The sequence below is a fragment of the Aphidius gifuensis genome, linkage group LG5 (assembly GCF_014905175.1).
Source record: "Aphidius gifuensis isolate YNYX2018 linkage group LG5, ASM1490517v1, whole genome shotgun sequence".
In the NCBI taxonomy this organism is placed as follows: Eukaryota; Metazoa; Arthropoda; class Insecta; order Hymenoptera; family Braconidae; genus Aphidius; species Aphidius gifuensis.
Window position 1 is genome coordinate 7,527,669 of NC_057792.1, and position 12,835 is coordinate 7,540,503.

The window sequence follows — 12,835 nt, forward strand, 5'->3', positions numbered from 1 at the left end:
GTTGAAAAAAAATTAACAATAATATTTTCGAATCAACTAGCTTAGGAATCATCAGACCGATAGATAAATAGAAGCTGTGTAGGTAAAAATTTTGGTAAATATTCGGTTTAAATGAAATGTGTTATATCAATAGAAAATGTGTAATAAAATGAAAATGTTTACGTTCAAAATTTCTTTGTTGGATAACCTTGGTTTAGATTTTCTATTAATTCTGTCTTTAATAATAATAAAAATGGCAGCACGAAATTATTCAATAATCATCATCATACCTTATCAATCCATTCAAAAAATTAAAAAAGAAAATTTCATTTAAATAATTAAGGTTGATTCCGAATATCTGAATTATTGATAGACTTTCGATTTTTTTGACTTATTTTCTAAATGAAAGAATTATCTATATTGTGAATTTTTTTGAATTTTTTCTTGTTTGCTTTTTGCGAGATATTTACTGTCAAAGTTGACAACTTTAACACACAAGGTATACGCGTTACCTCATGTTTTTACGAATAACTTTTTTGTGTGTTGATTTAAAACTGTACATTTACTATCAGATTGTAGCCCTGGACGAGACAAAATTTTGATAATTATTTCAATTTTTTCTTCTTTTTCTTTTAATAAATATTTAACTTTTAAACATTAAACTTTGCTAGATGCGCGGCACACTGACATGAACACAAGCATGGTTTTGGCGTACGACGCAAACTTTGTTTGCTAATAGGTGCTTTCTTTTGGGTGTTTATTTTTTTTCCTGTTTATTATCACGCATGCGCAGCTGAATGCGCAGTCAGCAAAAAGTCAGCTTGCAACAGCGTAGGACAAGAGGGGCTGCAGCTCCATGGATCAGCGTGTGTTTTCGCGCACACACATACTACTAAAGAACTTGGTTTTTTCATCAGTGGCACCACAAAAATTTCAGGACACGGGAATAGAAAATAGCGTTATTAATATACGGGCCCTTCGTGGCATAAATATTGGTACGGCGATGGGACTTGGAATCAACCTTAAGGTTGAAAGTAAATCCCATCGTCAAACAAAGTTTCGGCCCAATAGTATGCACTGAAAAAACGTTCCCGCTGCAGGCACGGTCTAGACCTGCCACGGTCTAGATCTATTTATTATTCTAATAGCTATTAGACCGGTAATGGTAGACCGCTACAGTAGCAGGATGTCCATGTAAATCCACAGTAAGCACCCGTATATTCTCGGTAAACTGTACTGCTGATTCAGCAGTACAAGGCACTGCTGTGGCAACTGAATGCGCACGTCTGTATGCGCGGTCATATACGGTTCACGACTTTGACATCACTTATAGGTTAGGATTAAAATTTAGAATTTTTTAAATGTTCAATTAAACATTTCTTTTAAGGCGGTATGTCAAAATATTGAAAAAAGATTCCCTCTCACAGATTTCGATCAAAGGAGGCTTATTTTTTAAGTGAAATAAAGATCTCTTTTATCAAATTTTTTTTGTAATTTTCTACCACGATTTAGGTGAGATAATTAGGGTCAAAGTTGACAACAATTAACACTTTTTACACACGTATAGGAAGCATCGGCTCGTTTTCTCTTCTATTGAAAAAACGCTCTCACAGAAAACCTTCATTTTACTACAGCTTATACTTCTTTAAATTACGAAGATAATAAAAAAAAATCATTGATTTCTACCACGGATTTTGAAAGTTATTCATTATTTAAGACGAAAATTTAGGGTCAAACAGTACCGGGCGAAGCATTGAGAATCTGCTGAAGTAGATTAGTGTGTGTAAATACGAGCCGCCCACACTCATACTTCTAGAGATGCGGCAGTAAAGTATAAAAATTTCAGACATTATGGGGCGCTTATTATTTTTTTGAACTATGGTTATCAGAGTGCCCCTTTGCACCCAAAGAGTCGTCCTACTTTGAGATTTACATACTGCCTTAAAAATTAAATTTTTTACATTTTTAATTTACCGTGTAATATTATTTTTATACTATCATTATAGTTAATGCAATTCCTTTGTTTAATCAATAAGTTAATTTATTATTATTACACGGTAAATTAAAAATGTAAATTTTTTTTTTTTTAATTCTATATTCAAATAAAATATATTTTTTTCAAATTCTTTATCCATATTTTTTTATAATATACAAGATTTTAAAATCGATTCATATTCAATAATAATAGTAATATATAATCATATTTATTAATAATTAATATTAATAATATACATATATACATCATTTAATTTATCGAATGAGTCTTTACAGCATACTCATACAGCATTCTTTGTACCGCTCATACGCCTGAACTCATCAACAGTAAAGTCTACCGCTACAGCAGCAGTGCTGTACTGAGAGCAGTACAGAAATTCCAAGTTGGGTGTACTGCTCTTACAGCAGTTCAGCGCTTCGCAGTCTATTTTGCTACTTTACTGCTACGGCAGCAGGAACGTGTTTTCAGTGTGTAATCCGTATTGTGAAGAAAAACAGACTGATAATTAAAAAATAGTAGTAGTAAAAATTTTTTTAACGACAAGCATAAATGTGTATTCTTCCCCTATTCTTATGTGTTAAAGTTGTCAACTTTGACATCCATTATCTAAAAAAAAAAAACTAGCATAAAAATTTAAAAAAAATTCATCGAAAAAAATTCTGACTTTTATTTGCTACCAAAAAGTTTGGAATAGAAATATTATTTGGAGCTAGCAAGTCATTAATTTTTTTAAACAATTGATAACATCTCTAAAATTGTAAAAATAATCTCGAGCGAAGCCGGGTTAATCAGCTAGTAGATATATATAACTATATAGTCGTAGATGTAGTCTGCAAAAGTGACATCTTCAACGATCTTCCACAGACGATCACGAATTTTTTTCTTGGGTTTTTCTTGGTTGAATTTCCAGGTAAAACCCTCCTTTAGCTGCCATTGCTAAACTACTCTTGCTAATTTCAAGTGGCAAAATCATTTTTTTACCTGGTTTGAGTTGACATTTAGCAACAAGATGCACTAATAGTACTTTAGTTTCTAATAATGCAAATCGATTGCCAATACACATTCTTGGACCTAAATAAAAAAAATTATTATAAATATATGCATTTATAAATTCTATTCTGAAAATTGAAACAATTGATAAGTAATTTTTTCAACATAATAAATGAATGTAAATATATATACCTAAACCAAATGGCATGTATGCTGGAGAATTCAAAGTGCCTTTTGGGTCTTCAATAAATCTATCTGGATAAAATTTGTCAGGTTCATCAAAATATATTGGATCTCTTTGAATTGCAAAAACTGGAAACCATATAAAATCACCAGGTTCAAGGCGGTGTGGTTTTGCTCCTGGCAATGTTGGAGGTAATTCAAAACTTTTCGAACAAACTCTGTCAAGAAATCCAGCAATCGGATAGTATCTGAGTGTTTCGTTAATGACTGCGTCAAGATATGCAAGTCTATTTACAGCTTCATATGTTACATCCCCATTTGTTCTTTCTAACATTTCATCAATTTCGTTTTGAAGCTTTGCTTGAATCTCAGGATTAGCAGCGATTTGGTGAACAACGAATGACATGAGGCTCGATGTCGTATCGAAGCCCTGAATTCGTAAAAAAGAAAATATACATATAATATATAATTTATTTATAATTATACATGGCATTTATGGAGTTTTTTGTTCAAAGTAAATGTGTAATATACAGAATTCATTCAAATTTTATTTAAATTGTTAACAAACCCCAAAAAAGAAGATGAAAGCTTGTGATGTCATATCTCCTATCGAAAGAGTTGGTCCAGTCTTATTGGCTCTTGTCTCCATCATCAATTGAATCATGTCTGGTCTTGTGATTCCTTTTTCATCTCTTGTACGTACTGTATCTTCTACAATTTTTTTGAAAAATCCATCTGCTCTACTATCAATTATTCTTATGTTGAATAATCTTGAGAAATTTGGAAAACTCCGAACAAAGAAAAATTTTACGGACATTAATCCTTCAAAGTTTGTAGCCTTTCTACCAAGTACAAAAATCATTAGTTTTATCTTTCATTGAATTTATTGATATTCCAAATGCACAAGTTGCTATAACATCATTTGTATAACGACAAAATGCATCTTTCGAAAATATTTCAAGTGGTTTTTCTTTTGAATCTTTCACAAGGTAGTCAACAAAATTTTCAGCACAATTTGACATTAATTTAAACATTCCTTTCATTTTACTTGATGTAAAGGCAGGAGTAAGAAGATTTCTTATTTCTCGCCACCTATCATCGTGTAATGAAAAAAGATTGTTACCAAAAGTGGCTCTACTTCGGGATTAACAAAAGAACGATGATTAACAAAATGATCAAAATTTTTATAGCAATTGATTTAATTAGTTCTGGATCACGTATTAGTACAGTTGGACTACCAAAGTCATAAAAACCAACGTATTTAGCATCTTTATTTATATTATACACATTTTGGATGTAATGAAACACTGAAATTCTCCGAAACAATGATGCTCCCATATTTCCCAACAGTGGCCATGGTTTAATATGTGGAATTTCATGTTTTTCAAAATACTTCACTTTCCCAGATTGAAAATAAATATACACAATTATAAAAACTAAAAAACTCAAAAGCAACGTCCAAGTATCCATCATTACAAAAAAACTATCGAAGCGAATATTAAAATTCAGCTACAGATCTTTTAGACATGCAAGTCTATAATGCACTAAACATTTCAGTCTAATGCGAAAACTGAAACACATATATATGCAGTTGTCTGTGCAAGTGTTTGTAATTAAATGACAGCGCAAATGTTTGATAAAAAAAATTTATCTCATGGTCATAATGATCAAGTGAGTTATGACCTTTGCTGACAATGATGCGTAGAATAAATAATAAAAAAAAAAGCTGATGTAAAAATAAAATTTTTTCCTTGTTTATATCTACATGGAAACTAACTAAATAAATATATATTTAATAAGAAACAAAATAAACAGTTTTTCAAGGATTATCGAGACACTGAGAAAAGTAATTAGTATATTATTTACATAAAAAGAATAGAATTTTTACATTTGAATAATGTGGCAAGAACAATTTAAAAAAAAAAACAGATAAAGATTATATTTTATATTATATTTACATTAAAATTTACATTAAAAAATTTTAACTTGGTCATTTCCAAGAACAAAAAACATTATATACGAATTTTGTGTAAAACTTCCTTTTTTTTGTGTTAATATTATTTTTATACTTGATGGAGATAAAATTAATTTGAAAATTTGTTTATCGACTCTATTGTCATATTATTATGTAAAATTTACATTTTTTCAATCAACCGTAATTAAAATTCCAAGAATAAGAAAATATGCTTGGAGGAGAGGATTGAAAAATAAATTATAGGCTTGCCAGTAATTAATATTTATAGATAAATAAAATACCAAGGACAAGCAGTAGACACAGAAATTGTAATCTACATCAATTCCTCAGGTACTGCTTCCTCATAGTATTTTAATTTTATAAAACAAACTAATTACAATAAAGCTTGCTGAAGAATTAATGTATATATACAGAGAAATTATGCTAATACAATAAATGGAACATTAAATTATTTTTGTTTGTAGCTTGTCAAATTAGTAGTCAGGCAATTTAGGAAATCGCAAGTTCGAGTCCACGATGTAACATTTTTTAAAAATATAGATTTAGACTGTTAGAAAAGTATTATAAAAAAAAAGTGAAGTGTACTCGAAAAATTAGTAAAATAATGTTTTCTATAAATATTATATAAATATTAGTCAAAAAACAGAATAAGTAAATTTCATATGATAAAATAGTGAAATAAAATAGTGAAACAAATTGACAAAAAAAAAATTAAAACTTATAAATTTTTTATAAAAAAACGGGCTGTAAACAAACAAAAAATGAAATCATTTTAATTGGTAATTTTTATTTTTATTTGTCTTTGAATTCCTCTTTTGCTTAAAAAAAAATTCAACTTTGACCATTTTTTTGGCTTTCAATCATATTATTATATAACATTATTGTTGTTAATTTTTTTTTGTGTTAAATCTCTATATTGATTCGAATCATATCTACAAAAAATTGTGTTTAATATCTATTAAGTTGTTTTGATTTATAGATATGCAACTTAAATTGTGTATACATTGATTTATTATCTTTTGAAGGACGCATTATACATGTATATTGTTGTAATTGATTATAAATATTATCACTAAAAAAAAAATCAAAAAAAGGCAATTAAAGTCACCTTTAACCCCAAATAATCAATTTTATTACAGCAAACATATATATTTCTCAATTATAAATAAATATTTGATTGAAAAATATTAATGATTTGAGTTAAAAGTGACTTTAAATGAGTCTTTTCGATTGTTTTTGTTTTACTTTTGATCTTTTATACGGTTTTTCTGAAAAACTAAAAGAAATTGAAAATTTTATAAAAGTAACTTTCGTTTTTTTTTTTTTTTTTACAACCAAAATGATGTTGAAAAAAAATACAATTTTGAAAAAAAAAAAGGGACTATTTCAGATATCTCGAAATTAGAGTGGGTTTAAGCTTATACCCACTCTACTCGAAATTCGATGGTAGCGTCCTCGAAAATTGGCGGAAAAAAAAAAATTACGGGTTTTTTTTAAGGCCAAAATCTACAACATATCAAAAAATGAGCAAAATCGCAGAGGGTCAGGCCGCAAACCCCGTGAATTGGCTAAGAACGCCACATATATATATATATATAATTGTATTATGTTATATCGTTGTCGATAGATGGACTTCGTTAGAGATCGTCAGCGATATATCTATATCTATATAGATAGATGTGAAAATGAAAACCTTTGAGGCATATGTTTTCAGCAACTACCCAACCGATCATTATGATTTTTTTTTAAATTAAAGAGCTTAGCACGGAGATCGTTTTTAGCGTTTATTCGATTTCATAACTTAATAAACAACCGAGTTATTAATTATTATAAATAATAGCCTGCTACGCTTAGACTTATGCTGCTTTACACTCATACAATCACAGAGTTGGAAAAAGAGAGAGAACGCGCCATAGTCCCAAATGATTTATCTATTTGCATTTAAACATAATCAAAAGTTGAAAAAAAATTAACAATAATATTTTCGAATCAACTAGCTTAGGAATCATCAGACCGATAGATAAATAGAAGCTGTGTAGGTAAAAATTTTGGTAAATATTCGGTTTAAATGAAATGTGTTATATCAATAGAAAATGTGTAATAAAATGAAAATGTTTACGTTCAAAATTTCTTTGTTGGATAACCTTGGTTTAGATTTTCTATTAATTCTGTCTTTAATAATAATAAAAATGGCAGCACGAAATTATTCAATAATCATCATCATACCTTATCAATCCATTCAAAAAATTAAAAAAGAAAATTTCATTTAAATAATTAAGGTTGATTCCGAATATCTGAATTATTGATAGACTTTCGATTTTTTTGACTTATTTTCTAAATGAAAGAATTATCTATATTGTGAATTTTTTTGAATTTTGTTTGTTTTTTTGAGATATTTACTGTCAAAGTTGACAACTTTAACACACAAGGTATACGCGTTACCTCATGTTTTTACGAATAACTTTTTTGTGTGTTGATTTAAAACTGTACATTTACTATCAGATTGTAGCCCTGGACGAGACAAAATTTTGATAATTATTTCAATTTTTTCTTCTTTTTCTTTTAATAAATATTTAACTTTTAAACATTAAACTTTGCTAGATGCGCGGCACACTGACATGAACACAAGCATGGTTTTATGTACGACGCAAACTTTGTTTGCTAATAGGTGCTTTTTGTTTATTTTTTTCCTGTTTATTATCACGCATGCGCAGCTGAATGCGCAGTCAGCAAAAAGTCAGCTTGCAACAGCGTAGGACAAGAGGGGCTGCAGCTCCATGGATCAGCGTGTGTTTTCGCGCACACATACTACTAAAGAACTTGGTTTTTTCATCAGTGGCACCACAAAAATTTCAGGACACGGGAATAGAAAATAGCGTTATTAATATACGGGCCCTTCGTGGCATAAATATTGGTACGGCGATGGGACTTGGAATCAACCTTAAGGTTGAAAGTAAATCCCATCGTCAAACAAAGTTTCGGCCCAATAGTATGCACTGAAAAAACGTTCCCGCTGCAGGCACGGTCTAGACCTGCCACGGTCTAGATCTATTTATTATTCTAATAGCTATTAGACCGGTAATGGTAGACCGCTACAGTAGCAGGATGTCCATGTAAATCCACAGTAAGCACCCGTATATTCTCGGTAAACTGTACTGCTGATTCAGCAGTACAAGGCACTGCTGTGGCAACTGAATGCGCACGTCTGTATGCGCGGTCATATACGGTTCACGACTTTGACATCACTTATAGGTTAGGATTAAAATTTAGAATTTTTTAAATGTTCAATTAAACATTTCTTTTAAGGCGGTATGTCAAAATATTGAAAAAAGATTCCCTCTCACAGATTTCGATCAAAGGAGGCTTATTTTTTAAGTGAAATAAAGATCTCTTTTATCAAATTTTTTTTGTAATTTTCTACCACGATTTAGGTGAGATAATTAGGGTCAAAGTTGACAACAATTAACACTTTTTACACACGTATAGGAAGCATCGGCTCGTTTTCTCTTCTATTGAAAAAACGCTCTCACAGAAAACCTTCATTTTACTACAGCTTATACTTCTTTAAATTACGAAGATAATAAAAAAAAATCATTGATTTCTACCACGGATTTTGAAAGTTATTCATTATTTAAGACGAAAATTTAGGGTCAAACAGTACCGGGCGAAGCATTGAGAATCTGCTGAAGTAGATTAGTGTGTGTAAATACGAGCCGCCCACACTCATACTTCTAGAGATGCGGCAGTAAAGTATAAAAATTTCAGACATTATGGGGCGCTTATTATTTTTTTGAACTATGGTTATCAGAGTGCCCCTTTGCACCCAAAGAGTCGTCCTACTTTGAGATTTACATACTGCCTTAAAAATTAAATTTTTTACATTTTTAATTTACCGTGTAATATTATTTTTATACTATCATTATAGTTAATGCAATTCCTTTGTTTAATCAATAAGTTAATTTATTATTATTACACGGTAAATTAAAAATGTAAATTTTTTTTTTTTTAATTCTATATTCAAATAAAATATATTTTTTTAAATTCTTTATCCATATTTTTTTATAATATACAAGATTTTAAAATCGATTCATATTCAATAATAATAGTAATATATAATCATATTTATTAATAATTAATATTAATAATATACATATATACATCATTTAATTTATCGAATGAGTCTTTACAGCATACTCATACAGCATTCTTTGTACCGCTCATACGCCTGAACTCATCAACAGTAAAGTCTACCGCTACAGCAGCAGTGCTGTACTGCTTTGAGAGCAGTACAGAAATTCCAAGTTGGGTGTACTGCTCTTACAGCAGTTCAGCGCTTCGCAGTCTATTTTGCTACTTTACTGCTACGGCAGCAGGAACGTGTTTTCAGTGTGTAATCCGTATTGTGAAGAAAAACAGACTGATAATTAAAAAATAGTAGTAGTAAAAATTTTTAACGACAAGCATAAATGTGTATTCTTCCCTATTCTTATGTGTTAAAGTTGTCAACTTTGACATCCATTATCTAAAAAAAACTAGCATAAAAAATTTAAAAATTCATCGAAAAATTCTGACTTTTATTTGCTACCAAAAGTTTGGAATAGAAATATTATTTGAGCTAGCAAGTCATTAATTTTTTTAAACAATTGATAACATCTCTAAAATTGTAAAAATAATCTCGAGCGAAGCCGGGTTAATCAGCTAGTAGATATATATAACTATATAGTCGTAGATGTAGTCTGCAAAAGTGACATCTTCAACGATCTTCCACAGACGATCACGAATTTTTTCGGTTTTTCTTGGTTGAATTTCCAGGTAAAACCCTCCTTTAGCTGCCATTGCTAAACTACTCTTGCTAATTTCAAGTGGCAAAATCATTTTTTACCTGGTTTGAGTTGACATTTAGCAACAAGATGCACTAATAGTACTTTTTTTCTAATAATGCAAATCGATTGCCAATACACATTCTTGGACCTAAATAAAAAAAATTATTATAAATATATGCATTTATAAATTCTATTCTGAAAATTGAAACAATTGATAAGTAATTTTTTCAACATAATAAATGAATGTAAATATATATACCTAAACCAAATGGCATGTATGCTGGAGAATTCAAAGTGCCTTTTGGGTCTTCAATAAATCTATCTGGATAAAATTTGTCAGGTTCATCAAAATATATTGGATCTCTTTGAATTGCAAAAACTGGAAACCATATAAAATCACCAGGTTCAAGGCGGTGTGGTTTTGCTCCTGGCAATGTTGGAGGTAATTCAAAACTTTTCGAACAAACTCTGTCAAGAAATCCAGCAATCGGATAGTATCTGAGTGTTTCGTTAATGACTGCGTCAAGATATGCAAGTCTATTTACAGCTTCATATGTTACATCCCCATTTGTTCTTTCTAACATTTCATCAATTTCGTTTTGAAGCTTTGCTTGAATCTCAGGATTAGCAGCGATTTGGTGAACAACGAATGACATGAGGCTCGATGTCGTATCGAAGCCCTGAATTCGTAAAAAAGAAAATATACATATAATATATAATTTATTTATAATTATACATGGCATTTATGGAGTTTTTTTTTTGTTCAAAGTAAATGTGTAATATACAGAATTCATTCAAATTTTATTTAAATTGTTAACAAACCCCAAAAAAGAAGATGAAAGCTTGTGATGTCATATCTCCTATCGAAAGAGTTGGTCCAGTCTTATTGGCTCTTGTCTCCATCATCAATTGAATCATGTCTGGTCTTGTGATTCCTTTTTCATCTCTTGTACGTACTGTATCTTCTACAATTTTTTTGAAAAATCCATCTGCTCTACTATCAATTATTCTTATGTTGAATAATCTTGAGAAATTTGGAAAACTCCGAACAAAGAAAAATTTTACGGACATTAATCCTTCAAAGTTTGTAGCCTTTCTACCAAGTACATAAAATCATTAGTTTTATCTTTCATTGAATTTATTGATATTCCAAATGCACAAGTTGCTATAACATCATTTGTATAACGACAAAATGCATCTTTCGAAAATATTTCAAGTGGTTTTTCTTGAATCTTTCACAAGGTAGTCAACAAAATTTTCAGCACAATTTGACATTAATTTAAACATTCCTTTCATTTTACTTGATGTAAAGGCAGGAGTAAGAAGATTTCTTATTTCTCGCCACCTATCATCGTGTAATGAAAAAGATTGTTACCAAAAGTGGCTCTACTTCGGGATTAACAAAAGAACGATGATTAACAAAATGATCAAAATTTTTATAGCAATTGATTTAATTAGTTCTGGATCACGTATTAGTACAGTTGGACTACCAAAGTCATAAAAACCAACGTATTTAGCATCTTTATTTATATTATACACATTTTGGATGTAATGAAACACTGAAATTCTCCGAAACAATGATGCTCCCATATTTCCCAACAGTGGCCATGGTTTAATATGTGGAATTTCATGTTTTTCAAAATACTTCACTTTCCCAGATTGAAAATAAATATACACAATTATAAAAACTAAAAAACTCAAAAGCAACGTCCAAGTATCCATCATTACAAAAAAACTATCGAAGCGAATATTAAAATTCAGCTACAGATCTTTTAGACATGCAAGTCTATAATGCACTAAACATTTCAGTCTAATGCGAAAACTGAAACACATATATATGCAGTTGTCTGTGCAAGTGTTTGTAATTAAATGACAGCGCAAATGTTTGATAAAAAAAATTTATCTCATGGTCATAATGATCAAGTGAGTTATGACCTTTGCTGACAATGATGCGTAGAATAAATAATAAAAAAAAAAGCTGATGTAAAAATAAAATTTTTTCCTTGTTTATATCTACATGGAAACTAACTAAATAAATATATATTTAATAAGAAACAAAATAAACAGTTTTTCAAGGATTATCGAGACACTGAGAAAAGTAATTAGTATATTATTTACATAAAAAGAATAGAATTTTTACATTTGAATAATGTGGCAAGAACAATTTAAAAAACAGATAAAGATTATATTTTATATTATATTTACATTAAAATTTACATTAAAAATTTTAACTTGGTCATTTCCAAGAACAAAAAACATTATATACGAATTTTGTGTAAAACTTCCTTTTTTTTGTGTTAATATTATTTTTATACTTGATGGAGATAAAAATTAATTTGAAAATTTGTTTATCGACTCTATTGTCATATTATTATGTAAAATTTACATTTTTTCAATCAACCGTAATTAAAATTCCAAGAATAAGAAAATATGCTTGGAGGAGAGGATTGAAAATAAATTATAGGCTTGCCAGTAATTAATATTTATAGATAAATAAAATACCAAGGACAAGCAGTAGACACAGAAATTGTAATCTACATCAATTCCTCAGGTACTGCTTCCTCATAGTATTTTAATTTTATAAAACAAACTAATTACAATAAAGCTTGCTGAAGAATTAATGTATATATACAGAGAAATTATGCTAATACAATAAATGGAACATTAAATTATTTTTGTTTGTAGCTTGTCAAATTAGTAGTCAGGCAATTTAGAAATCGCAAGTTCGAGTCCACGATGTAACATTTTTTAAAAATATAGATTTAGACTGTTAGAAAAGTATTATAAAAAAAAAGTGAAGTGTACTCGAAAAATTAGTAAAATAATGTTTTCTATAAATATTATATAAATATTAGTCAAAAAACAGAATAAGTAAATTTCATATGATAA

The 12,835-nt window shown here is 29.4% G+C and overlaps 1 pseudogene; it reads right to left on the reverse strand.

The window, feature by feature from the left end:
- Positions 1-242: 242 nt before the first annotated feature.
- On the reverse strand, positions 243-11,861 carry LOC122856323 (annotated as a pseudogene).
- Between the last annotated feature and the right edge of the window lie 974 nt (positions 11,862-12,835).